The sequence below is a fragment of the Xenopus tropicalis genome, chromosome 4 (genome assembly GCF_000004195.4).
Source record: "Xenopus tropicalis strain Nigerian chromosome 4, UCB_Xtro_10.0, whole genome shotgun sequence".
Taxonomy (NCBI): domain Eukaryota; kingdom Metazoa; phylum Chordata; class Amphibia; order Anura; family Pipidae; genus Xenopus; species Xenopus tropicalis.
In genome coordinates this window covers 152803176-152821701 of record NC_030680.2, presented here as the reverse complement: position 1 = coordinate 152821701, position 18526 = coordinate 152803176, and the positions used below count along the sequence as shown (strand labels likewise).

At 47.8% G+C, this 18526-nt stretch overlaps 1 protein-coding gene across 1 annotated transcript in view; it reads right to left on the bottom strand.

The window, feature by feature from the left end:
- LOC100127682 (uncharacterized loc100127682) overlaps positions 1-18112 on the bottom strand; it is a gene marked incomplete at its 3' end in the record, with an annotated part of 86348 nt that extends 68236 nt beyond the window's left edge. Inside the window, 1 exon segment of the mRNA NM_001113022.1 lies at positions 18082-18112.
- Positions 18113-18526: the final 414 nt, after the last annotated feature.

Here is an 18526-nt window from a genome sequence, read left to right as displayed (position 1 = left end):
AATGTTCTGTGGCCCCGGGGGCAATATTTCCGTCCGACCAATCAGAATTCCCTGCTGGGCAGCGAGGAGTTAACCTTCCCCGAGTGGCTGGCAATTTGCTATTTTCCCCGTTAGAGATTGTTGCGACTCATGAATATGAATCAGGGAGCGATAACGAAACAATAAAAATGCAAAGTAGGATTTTACTCTCCGCAATGTAAATTCCGCAGTCGGACTCGACAATGAAGGGGATTTTTTTTTTCTCCGCAGTCGGATTCGCTAATCAAAATGTCACAATTGGGAACGTTTTCATTTTTATTTTAAACGCTTTTGTGCTTTCTAAATCCGTTTCCCTTAAACATCGGGAGATTCAGCCTTTTCTTTCTGTTAAATTCTCTGTGTCGTGGGTTCGACTCCCGCACCGACTCCCCCTCAACTTGCCCCTCCCACTGCCCCAGGGGCCACAATCCCAACTGATCCCTCTCACTTCATCTCCTCTGTCTCCCGTCCCTCTCCCCATAACTGGGTCACTCCTATCCCCCTCAGCCCATAGCAAGGTTACAGATATATAGAAACATTGGGGTAACAGTCACCCCGCTATAGTTCCAGGGGTACCCAGGGCACAAATACTCACCCCAAATCCCCCCCTAACTGGCCTTCAGGCTGGGCCCCCTTAGCCCATAACAAGGTTACAGATATATAGAAACATTGGGGTAACAGTCACCCTGCTATAGTTCCAGGGGTACCCCGGGCACAAATAAGCACTCACCCCAAATCCCCCCCTAACTGGCCTTCAGGCTGGGCCCCCTTAGCCCATAACAAGGTTACAGATATATAGAAACATTGGGGTAACAGTCACCCTGCTATAGTTCCAGGGGTACCCAGGGCACAAATAAGCACTCACCCCAAATCCCCCCCTAACTGGCCTTCAGGCTGGGCCCCCTTAGCCCATAACAAGGTTACAGATATATAGAAACATTGGGGTAACAGTCACCCCGCTATAGTTCCAGGGGTACCCAGGGCACAAATAAGCACTCACCCCAAATCCCCCCTAACTGGCCTTCAGGCTGGGCCCCCTTAGCCCATAACAAGGTTACAGATATATAGAAACACTGGGGTAACAGTCACCCCGCTATAGTTCCAGGGGTACCCAGGGCACAAATAAGCACCCCAAATCCCCCCCTAACTGGCCTTCAGGCTGGGCCCCCTTAGCCCATAACAAGGTTACAGATATATAGAAACATTGGGGTAACAGTCACCCTGCTATAGTTCCAGGGGTACCCAGGGCACAAATAAGCACTCACCCCAAATCCCCCCTAACTGGCCTTCAGGCTGGGCCCCCTTAGCCCATAACAAGGTTACAGATATATAGAAACATTGGGGTAACAGTCACCCCGCTATAGTTCCAGGGGTACCCAGGGCACAAATAAGCACTCACCCCAAATCCCCCCCTAACTGGCCTTCAGGCTGGGCCCCCTTAGCCCATAACAAGGTTACAGATATATAGAAACATTGGGGTAACAGTCACCCTGCTATAGTTCCAGGGGTACCCAGGGCACAAATAAGCACTCACCCCAAATCCCCCCCTAACTGGCCTTCAGGCTGGGCCCCCTTAGCCCATAACTAGGTTACAGATATATAGAAACATTGGGGTAACAGTCACCCCGCTATAGTTCCAGGGGTACCCAGGGCACAAATAAGCGCTCACCCCAAATCCCCCCCTAACTGGCCTTCAGGCTGGGCCCCCTTAGCCCATAACAAGGTTACAGATATATAGAAACATTGGGGTAACAGTCACCCCGCTATAGTTCCAGGGGTACCCAGGGCACAAATAAGCACTCACCCCAAATCCCCCCCTAACTGGCCTTCAGGCTGGGCCCCCTTAGCCCATAACAAGGTTACAGATATATAGAAACATTGGGGTAACAGTCACCCCGCTATAGTTCCAGGGGTACCCAGGGCACAAATAAGCACTCACCCCAAATCCCCCCCTAACTGGCCTTCAGGCTGGGCCCCCTTAGCCCATAACAAGGTTACAGATATATAGAAACATTGGGGTAACAGTCACCCTGCTATAGTTCCAGGGGTACCCAGGGCACAAATAAGCACTCACCCCAAATCCCCCCCTAACTGGCCTTCAGGCTGGGCCCCCTTAGCCCATAACAAGGTTACAGATATATAGAAACATTGGGGTAACAGTCACCCTGCTATAGTTCCAGGGGTACCCAGGGCACAAATAAGCACTCACCCCAAATCCCCCCTAACTGGCCTTCAGGCTGGGCCCCCTTAGCCCATAACAAGGTTACAGATATATAGAAACATTGGGGTAACAGTCACCCCGCTATAGTTCCAGGGGTACCCAGGGCACAAATAAGCGCTCACCCCAAATCCCCCCCTAACTGGCCTTCAGGCTGGGCCCCCTTAGCCCATAACAAGGTTACAGATATATAGAAACATTGGGGTAACAGTCACCCCGCTATAGTTCCAGGGGTACCCAGGGCACAAATAAGCACTCACCCCAAATCCCCCCTAACTGGCCTTCAGGCTGGGCCCCCTTAGCCCATAACAAGGTTACAGATATATAGAAACATTGGGGTAACAGTCACCCCGCTATAGTTCCAGGGGTACCCAGGGCACAAATAAGCACTCACCCCAAATCCCCCCCTAACTGGCCTTCAGGCTGGGCCCCCTTAGCCCATAACAAGGTTACAGATATATAGAAACATTGGGGTAACAGTCACCCCGCTATAGTTCCAGGGGTACCCAGGGCACAAATAAGCACTCACCCCAAATCCCCCCCTAACTGGCCTTCAGGCTGGGCCCCCTTAGCCCATAACAAGGTTACAGATATATAGAAACATTGGGGTAACAGTCACCCCGCTATAGTTCCAGGGGTACCCAGGGCACAAATAAGCACTCACCCCAAATCCCCCCCTAACTGGCCTTCAGGCTGGGCCCCCTTAGCCCATAACAAGGTTACAGATATATAGAAACATTGGGGTAACAGTCACCCCGCTATAGTTCCAGGGGTACCCAGGGCACAAATAAGCACTCACCCCAAATCCCCCCCTAACTGGCCTTCAGGCTGGGCCCCCTTAGCCCATAACAAGGTTACAGATATATAGAAACATTGGGGTAACAGTCACCCCGCTATAGTTCCAGGGGTACCCAGGGCACAAATAAGCACTCACCCCAAATCCCCCCTAACTGGCCTTCAGGCTGGGCCCCTTAGCCATAACAAGGTTACAGATATATAGAAACATTGGGGTAACAGTCACCCCGCTATAGTTCCAGGGGTACCCAGGGCACAAATAAGCACTCACCCCAAATCCCCCCCTAACTGGCCTTCAGGCTGGGCCCCCTTAGCCCATAACAAGGTTACAGATATATAGAAACATTGGGGTAACAGTCACCCTGCTATAGTTCCAGGGGTACCCAGGGCACAAATAAGCACTCACCCCAAATCCCCCCCTAACTGGCCTTCAGGCTGGGCCCCCTTAGCCCATAACTAGGTTACAGATATATAGAAACATTGGGGTAACAGTCACCCCGCTATAGTTCCAGGGGTACCCAGGGCACAAATAAGCGCTCACCCCAAATCCCCCCCTAACTGGCCTTCAGGCTGGGCCCCCTTAGCCCATAACAAGGTTACAGATATATAGAAACATTGGGGTAACAGTCACCCCGCTATAGTTCCAGGGGTACCCAGGGCACAAATAAGCACTCACCCCAAATCCCCCCCTAACTGGCCTTCAGGCTGGGCCCCCTTAGCCCATAACAAGGTTACAGATATATAGAAACATTGGGGTAACAGTCACCCCGCTATAGTTCCAGGGGTACCCAGGGCACAAATAAGCACTCACCCCAAATCCCCCCCTAACTGGCCTTCAGGCTGGGCCCCCTTAGCCCATAACAAGGTTACAGATATATAGAAACATTGGGGTAACAGTCACCCTGCTATAGTTCCAGGGGTACCCAGGGCACAAATAAGCACTCACCCCAAATCCCCCCCTAACTGGCCTTCAGGCTGGGCCCCCTTAGCCCATAACAAGGTTACAGATATATAGAAACATTGGGGTAACAGTCACCCCGCTATAGTTCCAGGGGTACCCAGGGCACAAATAAGCACTCACCCCAAATCCCCCCTAACTGGCCTTCAGGCTGGGCCCCCTTAGCCCATAACAAGGTTACAGATATATAGAAACATTGGGGTAACAGTCACCCCGCTATAGTTCCAGGGGTACCCAGGGCACAAATAAGCACTCACCCCAAATCCCCCCTAACTGGCCTTCAGGCTGGGCCCCCTTAGCCCATAACAAGGTTACAGATATATAGAAACATTGGGGTAACAGTCACCCCGCTATAGTTCCAGGGGTACCCAGGGCACAAATAAGCACTCACCCCAAATCCCCCCCTAACTGGCCTTCAGGCTGGGCCCCCTTAGCCCATAACAAGGTTACAGATATATAGAAACATTGGGGTAACAGTCACCCCGCTATAGTTCCAGGGGTACCCAGGGCACAAATAAGCACTCACCCCAAATCCCCCCCTAACTGGCCTTCAGGCTGGGCCCCCTTAGCCCATAACAAGGTTACAGATATATAGAAACATTGGGGTAACAGTCACCCCGCTATAGTTCCAGGGGTACCCAGGGCACAAATAAGCACTCACCCCAAATCCCCCCCTAACTGGCCTTCAGGCTGGGCCCCCTTAGCCCATAACAAGGTTACAGATATATAGAAACATTGGGGTAACAGTCACCCCGCTATAGTTCCAGGGGTACCCAGGGCACAAATAAGCACTCACCCCAAATCCCCCCCTAACTGGCCTTCAGGCTGGGCCCCCTTAGCCCATAACAAGGTTACAGATATAACGAGTATAATTAGTATAATTAACACAAAGGATATTTCTGCTCTGTGACTATTGACACTAAGGGGCTCATTTACTAACCATCAATATTTTTATTTTAAACATGATTCGCTCCCTTGTTGCTAAGGTAATTTGGACCCTAGCAACCAAATAGCTGCTTAATCTCCAAACTGCAGAGCTGCTGAACTGAAACTGAAATAATAAAAAAACTACAAATAATAAAAATGAAGACCAATTGCAAACTGTCTCAGAATATCCCTCTCTACATCAAACTAAAAGTTATCTCAAAGGTGAACTTCCCCTTTAAACGGGGCTGCTTTTAGGTACCAGTGGGCCCTGGGCAAAATGCCCTGCGTGGGCCCCCACTGCCCACCAATAATAACCCTCAAGCAGCTGTTCAATATAATAAGTCAGGCAGCGAATAAATGCTCTGCGCTTTCACACACTTTCAAGGGGAAGTTAAACTCATTATTGGTTTCTATTTCACACAGTTTCAAGGGGAAGTTAAACTCATTATTGGTTTCCATTTCACACACTTTCAAGGGGAAGTTAAACTCATTATTGGTTTCTATTTCACACACTTTCAAGGGGAAGTTAAACTCATTATTGGTTTCCATTTCACACACTTTCAAGGGGAAGTTAAACTCATTATTGGTTTCTATTTCACACACTTTCAAGGGGAAGTTAAACTCATTATTGTTTTCCATTTCACACACTTTCAAGGGGAAGTTAAACTCATTATTGGTTTCTATTTCACACACTTTCAAGGGGAAGTTAAACTCATTATTGTTTTCCATTTCACACACTTTCAAGGGGAAGTTAAACTCATTATTGTTTTCCATTTCACACACTTTCAAGGGGAAGTTAAACTCATTATTGGTTTCTATTTCACACACTTTCAAGGGGAAGTTAAACTCATTATTGTTTTCCATTTCACACACTTTCAAGGGGAAGTTAAACTCATTATTGGTTTCTATTTCACACACTTTCAAGGGGAAGTTAAACTCATTATTGTTTTCCATTTCACACACTTTCAAGGGGAAGTTAAACTCATTATTGTTTTCCATTTCACACACTTTCAAGGGGAAGTTAAACTCATTATTGGTTTCTATTTCACACACTTTCAAGGGGAAGTTAAACTCATTATTGTTTTCCATTTCACACACTTTCAAGGGGAAGTTAAACTCATTATTGGTTTCTATTTCACACACTTTCAAGGGGAAGTTGATCTCACACACTTGTTAAGTGACTTGTTTTCCAATAATGAGCGTCAAGGCTCCTAAAATGGCCGCTGGAGCACTTCCTGTTTGGGAAAAATAAAGAGGATTTGTGGAACCAAACGCTCCGTTTAAATTTCCCGATTCTTTCGAGAAATGACAATATCTTCTCGAAAATTTTTCGAATATTTTGCACAAAAACAACACAAAATTAGAAACTTTTCACATTATCGCGACTATTGATAAATACGTCACTCTCAGGGGTTTGTGTGAGTTTCTAAAACCAAAAACAAATCCGCTTTTTACTAAATCTGCCCCCACGTGGGTAAAATAACACTCCCATAGCCCTGGGCAGGGGTAATAAAGAACAAAGAGAGTTTAGATATTTCTCCATCGTCTCCTATGGAAATGTCTAGAAATAAAAGTGAATTAATACGTTAGAGAGCGAATCCCCGCGGGAGGAACATTCCGGCACCGGGAGGATTTGGAATTAACTCATTTGAAGTCAAATAAATCCCCGGCGACTTTCCCGGCTCATCCGACGGTTTTGCTGATTAATCGCCAATAATGGAGACTTTCGCCGGGAGGTTTCGGGCTCATTAAGTTGCGGTTGGAATATTTCCATATTTCCGTGGATTATTTCGCGCCGCCGGCTCCTCCTAATGCCGCCGATGTTTCCTCGCGTTGGGGGGGACTCAGGCGCCAGTAAACATGAGAAATGAAGACTGACTGCAAACTGTCAGCTGCTTAATACAAAAACAATCATTTCTGAAGACAAAACGCCGCGTTAGGGCAGAAACGCCGGAGACTTTGGTGAATATGAAAACGACTTCCCTCGAGCTCCGGCCGAGCAGAAACGGATAAAGGGGAACGGCGGCTCCTTCTCTAGTTGTTCCTACACGGAGATTCGTTATTTTAATGAAATAGAAGAGAAATAAAGGATAAATAAACACAACGCGGGGTTTGTAGCGGAATATAAGGAGCTGGAGTTGCCCCTCGTGTCCTCAGCTGCTCCATCTCCGTCCCCACAAGGTCACTCAAGTCATCACTGGGCCAGTGGCACCGGGGGACGTGTCTCGCTCTTAGCGAGTGTCACCGGCGGATCAGGAGCCCAAACAGACAGTCGTTGTGATGTTTCCATTCCCCGAGGCAAAGAGACTCCATGTTTCCACCCCCACCGTGTTGGCTCCTCAGCCTCAATGTCAACTTGTCTCTTATTCCTTGGGATTTGTTACTTGATTTCGGTGAATTTCAAAGCAACATTTCCTGCGTTTTCCTACGATTTGCGCTCGAAAGACATTGGTGGAAGGGAATCGGCAGTTTAGGGGGATTTACTTGGAGGTTGAGAAGGTGAATTTAGGAGATATCTGAGCTGACTTGGGAAGAGGCCCATTGGGGAGGAGAAGAGGGAGAAGAGGTTTGTGGTGAAAGGAGAATATTTTCGGGGCAATTACAAAGTGTATGATGGAAGGTTGGAGAGAAAACATATTAAGGAACAAGAGAATCAAAAGGGTCGGATTGCCTGGGGCTAATGTTAACCTGGTAGACTCCCTATAGATACTGGTAGACTCCCCATAGATACTGGTACACTCCCCATAGATACTGGTACACTCCCCATAGATACTGGTAGACTCCCTATAGATACTGGTAGACTCCCCATAGATACTGGTACACTCCCCATAGATACTGGTAGACTCCCTATAAATACTGGTAGACTCCCTATAGATACTGGTACACTCCCCATAGATACTGGTACACTCCCCATAGATACTGGTAGACTCCCCATAGATACTGGTAGACTCCCTATAGATACTGGTAGACTCCCCATAGATACTGGTACACTCCCCATAGATACTGGTAGACTCCCTATAGATACTGGTAGACTCCCCATAGATACTGGTACACTCCCCATAGATACTGGTAGACTCCCCATAGATACTGGTAGACTCCCCATAGATACTGATAGACTCCCCATAGATACTGGTAGACTCCCCATAGATACTGGCAGACTCCCCATAGATACTGGTAGACTCCCCATAGATACTGGCAGACTCCCCATAGATACTGGCAGACTCCCCATAGATACTGGTAGACTCCCCATAGATACTGGTAGACTCCCCATAGATACTGGCAGACTCCCCATAGATACTGGTACACTCCCCATAGATACTGGTACACTCCCCATAGATACTGGTACACTCCCCATAGATACTGGTAGACCCCCCCCATAGATACTGGTAAACTCATAGATACTGGTAGACTCCCCATAGATACTGGTAGACTCCCCATTGATACTTGTAGACTTATAGATACTGGTAGACTCCCCATAGATACTGGTAGACTCCCCATAGATACTGGTAGACTCCCCATAGATACTGGTAGACTCCCCATAGATACTGGTAGACATAGATACTGGTAGACTCCCCATATATACTGGTAGACTCCCCATAGATACTGGTAGATTCCACATAGGTACTGGTAGACTCCCCATAGAGGTAGACTCCCCATAGATACTGGTAGACTCAAAGATAATGGTAGACTCCCCATAAATACTGGTAGACTCCCCATAGAGGTAGACTTAACATAGATGCTGGTAGACTCCCCATAGATACTGGTTGACTCCCCATAAATACTGGTAGACTCCCCATAGATGCTGATAGACTCCCCATAGATGCTGGTAGACTCCCCATAGATGCCAGTAGATTCCCCATAGATACTGGCAGACTCCCCATAGATACCGGTAGACTCCCCATAGATACTGGTAGACTCCCCATAGATACTGGTAGACTCCTCATAGATACTGGTAGACTCATAGATACTGGTAGACTCCCCATAGATACTGGTAGACTCATAGATACTGGTAGACTCCCCATGGATACTGGTAGACTCCCCATAGATACTGGTACACTCTCCATAGATACTGGTAGACTCCCCATAGATACTGGTAGACTCCCCATAGATACTGGTAGACTCCCCATAGATACTGGTAGACTCCCCATAGATACTGGTAGACTCCCCATGGATACTGGTAGACTCCCCATAGATACTGGTAGACTCCCCATAGATACTGGTAGACTCCCCATGGATACTGATAGACTCCCCATAGATACTGGTAGACTCCCCATGAATACTGGTAGACTCCCCATAGATACTGGTACACTCCCCATAGATACTGGTAGACTCCCCATAGATACTGGTAGACTCCCCATAGATACTGGTAGACTCCCCATGAATACTGGTAGACTCCCCATAGATACTGGTAGACTCCCCATAGATACTGGTAGACTCCCCATGAATACTGGTAGACTCCCCATAGATACTGGTAGACTCCCCATGAATACTGGTAGACTCCCCATAGATACTGGTAGACTCCCCATAGATACTGGTAGACTCCCCATGAATACTGGTAGACTCCCCATAGATACTGGTAGACTCCCCATAGATACTGGTAGACTCCCCATAGATACTGGTAGACTCCCCATGAATACTGGTAGACTCCCCGTAGATACTGGTAGGCTCCCCATAGATACTGGTACACTCCCCATAGGTAAATGAAGGCAGAGGGATGCGGCACAAAGTGTACAAAGCTGAACTATTGGCCCACTACCAGCCATTCCGCACATGGAGATTCTAAACAGCCAATCAGATTAGGCCTTCTGCAACGTTAGCCAGGGTGGCCCATAGCCTTGCCTCAGACTTCTCGTCTCAGCCAATCAGTTGCTTTCCCCTAACCAAAGAGATAATGAGTGACTGGCGATGCTTGAGGAGACATTGGCCTAATGGAAAGCTCCTACAGAAAGTGTAGATCAGTAGCTGCTCCTTTGGTTGCGCCCCGTGCGCTTTACTGAGCGGATAATTCCGTATGCGCCGTTGGGCTGTGACCTTTGAGTCCCGTGGCCCCCAGCCATTTTAATTAACCCGAGCCCTCGGGGGCCCCTAAACCTACTGGTTCTCCTGGAATCTTCGCTTTGGGCCCAGGGAGCTAATTACTCATTTACATTACATTTGACATAACGACGGTCACACAGCTCCCAGTTACTGCTCTGTTGGCTCTCAGTGGGGGGGGGGGATCTAATGTTGCCCCACAGTTCAGCCATTATTTATACACGTCCTATGCTGGGTCCTTTTCCCCTTTATCTGTCTCCCCTTTCCCTATGTGCCACCCTCTCCCTATCTGCCACTATTTCCCTTTCTGCAACATTTTCCCTATGTGCCACCCTTTCCCTATCTGCCACTATTTCCCTATCTGCCACATTATCCCTATGTGCCACCCTTTCCCTATCTGCCACTATTTCCCTATCTGCCACCTTACCCTATGTGCCACCCTTTCACTATGTGCCACCATTTCCCTATGTGCCACCATTTCCCTATCTGCCCCTATTTTCCTATCTGCCACCCTTTCCCTATCTGCCACTCTTTCCCTATGTGCCCCCTTTCACTATCTTCCACCCAATTGTGTATTTTATATCTAGATATTTCTATATAGTGGCTGTGACTTGTCCCTCTGCTTCCCATGGGAGGCAAACTATAGATTTTCTAAGAAACCAGAAGCCCCCAAACCATCCTGAATCCAAACAGAAGGAAAGGGTAGGGGGTTGAATGCCAACCTAAGGGGCAGAATGAGAAATGGTTCCTATGAGTCAGACTATGATGATTGCCCCGTGTCTGTGAAGGCCCAGGCCATGGTGTATCTATAGCAATAAGTCTCATCAACTGGACTCAATGTCTTCACTGAAGAAGGAAGAAGAAACATCTCAAGGTGCAGCTGATGGGACCTGTTACTATAGATATTACTATGGTTTCCCCACAATCCCAGGAATCTTTTATATCTGTAGTAAAAGCCCAATATATATTTCTGTTTATATCTGGGAAGCAGCAGAGGGATGGGGAGCCTCCCATTCCCAAAATACCCCCCGGCCAAGCCTCTCTCCGGGCCCCGCTGGGCATCTCCGCTACACAACGACCGACAGTAAATATTATGGATTTTTTTAGCCATTGGTTTCTCCTAACAAAATATTTTATAATTTTGATACTAAGAATGTGAATGTCCCACCCTACATCTCCCACCCAGACTCTCTCCCTTTCCATTAGGGCCACTAGCCCAGCCCCACGGAGCTCAGCCACCTGCACTCTCACAGCCCAACAATAGAATCCCATACGAGCACTTAATGCCTTCATTGTAGTCACAGCCGAAACTGCTCGGGGGCAGGTAATGGTCGGGGCTCGTTGGCTCCGTAGCCCCCCATGCCGAGCAGTATGTCGCTATATATTGTTTTGCCACAGAACGGACACGCGCCGGAGCAAATGGAAATGGGTCGAGTGCACAGTCAAGCGGCAACGGCCCAGTTTTGAGAGGGGAAGTCATTCAAGGAACGACATTTTGCCCAATGGTGGAATGACATTTACTATTAACGTCAAAATCTCCTGACAGATTGAGATGAATGGATCTCGGGAATTGGCTTAGAATGAGATTTTCTTTCGTAAGATGTTGTATTTGGGTTTATATCGAGCAAGTCCAAACCCAATAGGGCTGTTCTGCCCCAATAAGGGGTAATTATATCTTAGTTGGGATCAAGTACAGGTACTGTTTTATTATTACAGAGAAAAGGGAATCATTTAACCATTAAATAAACCCAATAGGGCTGTTCTGCCCCCAATAAGGGGTAATTATATCTTAGTTGGGATCAAGTACAGGTACTGTTTTATTATTACAGAGAAAAGGGAATCATTTAACCATTAAATAAACCCAATAGGGCTGTTCTGCCCCAATAAGGGGTAATTATATCTTAGTTGGGATCAAGTACAGGTACTGTTTTATTATTACAGAGAAAAGGGAATCATTTAACCATTAAATAAACCCAATAGGGCTGTTCTGCCCCAATAAGGGGTAATTATATCTTAGTTGGGATCAAGTACAGGTACTGTTTTATTATTACAGAGAAAAGGGAATCATTTAACCATTAAATAAACCCAATAGGGCTGTTCTGCCCCAATAAGGGGTAATTATATCTTAGTTGGGATCAAGTACAGGTACTGTTTTATTATTACAGAGAAAAGGGAATCATTTAACCATTAAATAAACCCAATAGGGCTGTTCTGCCCCAATAAGGGGTAATTATATCTTAGTTGGGATCAAGTACAGGTACTGTTTTATTATTACAGAGAAAAGGGAATCATTTAACCATTAAATAAACCCAATAGGGCTGTTCTGCCCCCAATAAGGGGTAATTATATCTTAGTTGGGATCAAGTACAGGTACTGTTTTATTATTACAGAGAAAAGGGAATCATTTAACCATTAAATAAACCCAATAGGGCTGTTCTGCCCCAATAAGGGGTAATTATATCTTAGTTGGGATCAAGTACATGTACTGTTTTATTATTACAGAGAAAAGGGAATCATTTAACCATTAAATAAACCCAATAGGGCTGTTCTGCCCCAATAAGGGGTAATTATATCTTAGTTGGGATCAAGTACAAGAGAAAAATTTGAATTATTTGGTTAAAATGGAGTCTAGGGGAAATGATCTTCCTGTCGTTTAGAGCTTTCTGGATAATGGGTTTCCAGATAACGGATCCAATACCTGTATAGTAAAACCAGATGAATATACAGAGGTAGAACCCATTTTGCCTATAAAATCAATGAAATGGAACGTGCCAGGCAGCCGAGCGAGGAGGAGAAGTCGCCATAGATCCGCCATTAGCAGCCCCCCGGCCCCCTCTCATCATCCGACAGCGCAAATCATTACATAAATAGCCTGGAATTATTTGTTCTGATAAACCTTTCCAGCTCGTTCTGATTTCCATAAGCTTTAGACCCAGGAGCTTACGATTCAGAGCAACGTTTTAGTAAAAGACACAGAGGAGAATAAAAGGGAGAAATGAGAGGGGTTCTGCCGAGGCAAACACAAGCATCGCCGGGGGCAATTATATTCACCGTTTTTCTACTGATTCAGCCCAGAATTATCTCGTATTTAACATGAACCGAAACTGTGATAAATGGTATTTACGTAACAGGGAACGGGGCTGAACAAACAGAATAGAGACCCGGGGGCAGAGCGTGGGGGCCCGTTCCCTCCGTCGCTTATTTACCCTCTCTGGGGGCTTCAGCAATTGGAAAAATCAACAAATGCAAAATCCGAAAAATCCCAAAAACCTACAGCGTCTGAGCCACAAACGGCGCGTTTCTGCCACAAACGGGAAAATATGTCGGTTTCATGGGGGAAATGCAATGAAATCTGCCGTACAATCATATTTATTATATTCTGGAATCAATGGGGGGGGGGGGTTTGTCTCTACAGGTATGGGACCTGTTATCCAGAATGCTTGGGATAAGGGATCTTTCTGTAATTCGGCTCTCCATACCATAAGGTGACTAAAAAATTTTTTAAGCAATAATTAAATTCAATAGGATTATTATGGCTCCAATAAGGGTTAATCATTTTTAATAAGGGTTATTTCCGTTATCCGGAAACCCATTATCCAGAAAGTGCCAAATTACAGGAAGGCTGTCTCCTATAGACTCCACTGTTATAAAATTATTGAGATTTTTAAAAATGATTTATCCTTATCAGATTTATTTAATAGTTAAACGATTTTTAATAGACTCAAGGTAAGGAGATCTAAATGACAGAAAGACCCTTTATTCAGAAAACCCCAGGTCCCAAGCATTCTGGATAACAGGTCCCATACCTGTATCTTAGTTGGGATCAAGTACAGCTGCTGCCTTGTTATAACCGAGAAAATGGTAAAAAAAAATAAAAAATGGGAATTATTTGCTTGCTCAATAATTTGGAACTTTCCGGATAACGGGTTTCCTGATAATGGATCCCATGCCTGTATATACATTGTAACAGCCAATGACAGACAAAATACATTGGGTGCGACGTGAACGTCGGGGCTTTTTTTTAATATCGAATTTTTATAAAAGAAATGTTTTTAGATAATTATTTTATTAATTTCGTTACTAGTTGCCCCTTATGGTTCCATCGCAGTCTGATACGCCGAATCAGTGGGGCCCATTATCTGCCCCCGGAACATCTCATATAATTAACTCTCCGATTCCCCACGTTGAATTTAACGACCGTGACAAATTTTTCACAGTTTTCTTTATAGAATCTCGGCTTTTTCTATTTCCCACTGACAGTTTGTAAACACGGAGCGACGCCGAATGGTATTAAATGTGCCCCGTAGGCGCCGCCGCCGAAATACCGTTAGTCCTGCGTTTGGCGCCAAAATGACCTTTATACTAGAAAATAATAATGAATAAAAATGACACATTTAAATGTTATAATTATCATTTAATTCTGCACCTTTAGCCCCGACGCAAATGAATTCCGTATGATTTTATTATGGTAAATGGGGGGGGAATAAAGCAAAATGTGGGTTAAGCGAATAATACATAAAAACTCCCCCACGTTCTATTCGTTCCTATGGGATTTAATAAGTGTATTTATCAATGGGTAACTATAACTTTCCCCCATTGATAAATATGTTTTTAAAATGAATAGAACGTGGGGGAGTTTTAATGTATTATTCGCTTAACCCACATTTTGCTAAATCTGCCCCTTATTTACCATAATAAAATCATATCTTTTCCTAACGTCGGGCACCGGCGCGGCACAGAGACGGGCAATGTACCCACACGGGGCATATGGACGGGTGTTGGTATTTCTGTTCCATCGCAAATAAACACAAATAAACGCTGCAGTTTCTCTCCCATTGCGCAGATACAGTGAGGGGCAAATTCATTACTCGCTGCTCTTAGCCCCCCCCCCCCCGGGGCAAGAAATGTTCCTTCTATTCTCTTCCCGTTGTTAAATCCTTATGGGCAGGTGTTTCAATTAATTAGAAACAAAAGCCAAGGTCGGAGATTGGATCGGCGCTGCCCCAGGAGATACGGAGTCGCCGGCTGAATTAAAAGTCTATTTGCTCAGTGCCGGCGCCGCTTGGAAGGAAAAGCTATTTGTAAGCAGCAGCCCCCCAAGCACAGGGTGACAGCCCCCCCAAGCATAGAGAGACAGCCCCCCTAAACACAGAGTGACAGCCCCCCAAACAAAGAGAGACAACCCCCCAAGCATAGAGCAACAGCCCCCCCAAACATAGAGAGACAACCCCCCTAAACAAAGAGCGACGGCCCCCCCAAACAAAGAGAGACAGCGCCCCCAAGCATAGAGAGACAGCCCCCCTAAACACAGAGTGACAGCCCCCACAAGCAAAGACAGACAGCCCCCCTAAGCATAGAGTGACAGCTCCCCAAACACAGAGTGATAACCCCCCAAACACAGAGTGATAACCCTCCAAACACAGAGTGACAGCCCCCCCCAAACATAGAGGGACAGCCCCCCCAAACTCAGAGGGACAGCCCCCCCAAACATAGAGGGACAGCCCCCCCAAACTCAGAGGGACAGCTCCCCCAAACACAGAGCGACAGGCCCCCCCAAACACAGAGTGACGGCCCCCCCAAACACAGAGAGACAGCCCCCCCAAACACAGAGTGACGCCCCCCCCAAACACAGAGCGACAGCCCCCCAAACACAGAGCGACAGCCCCCCCAAACACAGAGCGACAGCCCCCCAAACACAGAGCGACAGCCCCCCAAACACAGAGCGACAACCCCCCAAACACAGAGCGACAGCCCCCCCAAACACAGAGCGACAGCCCCCCAAACACAGAGCGACAGCCCCCCCAAACACAGAGCGACAGCCCCCCCCCAAACACAGAGCGACAGCCCCCCCAAGCAGCAATCCTGCAGCAAATGAACAATTTCCAATAAAATTCCCATAGACTCTTTGTAGGGAAAAAATTTTCGGACAAAGAAGCTGCCATAGGGTTGCGCTTCCCCGGGGCAATGCGGGGGGGGGGGGGGGCAGTTATGTAGAAAATGTCACATATTCTTAGTGGCCTGATTTATTTCTACTCTGCCCCCCCCCCCCTTTTTTTTTCTCTACAGAGTAAAATCGACCAATGGAAAATAATAGGAATCACAAAAAACTCGTTATAAGGAATTTGCTGCAGTTTCTCCTGCGACCGAAACCATCGGATCCTGAGATTCCGCCCCAAAAGCTTCAGCGACAGTTACGGGATTTCATTTAATCGCCGTCTGTGGCCGTCGGCTTAACGAATTTGTAATATTTATTATTGCCCTATGGGGGGGGGGGGGGCTGATTGTGACAAAAATATGTGAAAAGGAATTTTCCAAATAAACGACTTTTATATATAAATTCATGAATTTAAAAAATGAAAACAATATAAATATAAATGCAGCAAGTCTGTAGCTACAGCCGGGGGCTATTAATCCAGTACTTTATTCTATTAAAAACCTTATTTTATATAAATAATAATAATAATAATAATAATAATAATAATAATAATATGTCTCTATATCCCTATACTAATTTAGCTTGAATTGTCAGTAAAAAATGTAAATATTGAAAAAAAACCCCCATGGCCGATTAGTACTTTGTTTAAAACTTGCCTACAGTCTACTCCCTGGGGGGGCTGTAGGTGCTGGGGGGCTGTAGGTGCTGGGGGGCTGTAGGTGCTGGGGGGCTGTAGGTGTTGGAGCTGTAGGTGCTGGAGCTGTAGGTGCTGGGGGCTGTAAGTGCTGGGGGGCTGTAGGTGCCGGGGGGGCTGTAGGTGTTGGAGCTGTAGGTGCTGGAGCTGTAGGTGCTGGGGGGCTGTAAGTGCTGGGGGGCTGTAGGTGCTGGGGGGGCTGTAGGTGCTGGGGGGCTGTAGGTGCTGGGGGGCTGTAGGTGCCGGGGGGGCTGTAGGTGTTGGAGCTGTAGGTGCTGGAGCTGTAGGTGCTGGGGGGGCTGTAAGTGCTGGGGGGCTGTAGGTGCTGGAGCTGTAGGTGCTGGGGGGCTGTAGGTGCTGGGGGGCTGTAGGTGCTGGGGGGCTGTAGGTGCTGGGGGGGCTGTAGGTGCTGGGGGGCTGTAGGTGCTGGGGGGCTGTAGGTGCTGGAGCTGTAGGTGCTGGGGAGCTGTAGGTGCTGGGGGGCTGTAGGTGCTGGGGGGCTGTAGGTGCTGGGGGGCTGTAGGTGCTGGAGCTGTAGCTGCTGGGGGCTGTAGGTGCTGGGGGGCTGTAGGTGCTGGGGGGGCTGTCGGTGCTGGGGGGCTGTAGGTGCTGGGGGGCTGTAGGTGCTGGGGGGGCTGTAGGTGCTGGGGGGCTGTAGGTGCTGGGGGGCTGTAGGTGCTGGGGGGCTGTAGGTGCTGGGGGGGCTGTCGGTGCTGGGGGCTGTAGGTGCTGGGGGGCTGTAGGTGCTGGGGGGCTGTAGGTGCTGGGGGGCTGTAGGTGCTGGGGGGCTGTAGGTGCTGGGGGGCTGTAGGTGCTGGGGGGCTGTAGGTGCTGGGGGGGCTGTAGGTGCTGGGGGGCTGTAGGTGCTGGGGGGCTGTAGGTGCTGGGGGGGCTGTAGGTGCTGGGGGGCTGTAGGTGCTGGGGGGCTGTAGGTGCTGGGGGGCTGTAGGTGCTGGGGGGGCTGTAGGTGCTGGGGGCTGTAGGTGCTGGGGGGCTGTAGGTGCTGGGGGGCTGTAGGTGCTGGGGGGCTGTAGGTGCTGGGGGGCTGTCAGTACAACGCTGAGACAATGACATTTATCGCTTGTGCATCTCAGTATTTTGGTGCATTTTCCCATCTCGGTTCCTGCGCGTCGGACACAATAAACCCAATTCCCATTCATTCGCCTCCTAATGTGGAAATGTCTCTGAACTCATTGATCTGTTGGGTTTGGGCTCAGCCTGATGGAGTTCTGATTGGCTCTGATTGACTCTGATTGGCTCTGATTGACTCTGATTGACTCTGACTGACTCTGATTGACTCGCTATTAGTAAGTCACAGAATATGCTGCCCGGCGGGGGGGTAAATAAGCCAACAATCTGCCCCATATAACACACAAGCCAAGGCGGCTGCTAACACTGACTGCTTATAGGAAATGCTCCCAAGGCAGAATCAAAAAAGACAAACTGCAACATCGCACGATACAATCTGTACAATAAGAAAAGTTGCAATGAGGGGAACCTACCTGCGCCAGATGCAGCGACTCCCTCCCAGCCGATCTCTGTGCGACTCTGTAGCCTCTGTGGCTTCCAGTGAGCTCCGCACAGATCCCATTCAGCCCCCCGGCCCCCCCGGCCGTCCCTTAGCCACACCCCCTCCCCCTGTCATCGGCTCCTCAGCCCCCAGCTCCGCACATTTACTCCCAGCAAATTCCCTCTCATCCCCTTATATTGTATCTATGGGAAATCTGCTCCTCTCCCCTTCCCCCTTATACAGGGAACTCTGAGTATCACTCATGTATTATAAGGGATAATGTACCCCCTACTGTAAATGATAAGGATATTAGCAGTCACTGAGGGGTTCTGTGCCCCCCATATAAAGGCACAAGGCTGCAGGCTGAGTTATACAGGGAACTCTGAGTATCACTCATGTATTATAAGGGATAATGTACCCCCTACTGTAAATGATAA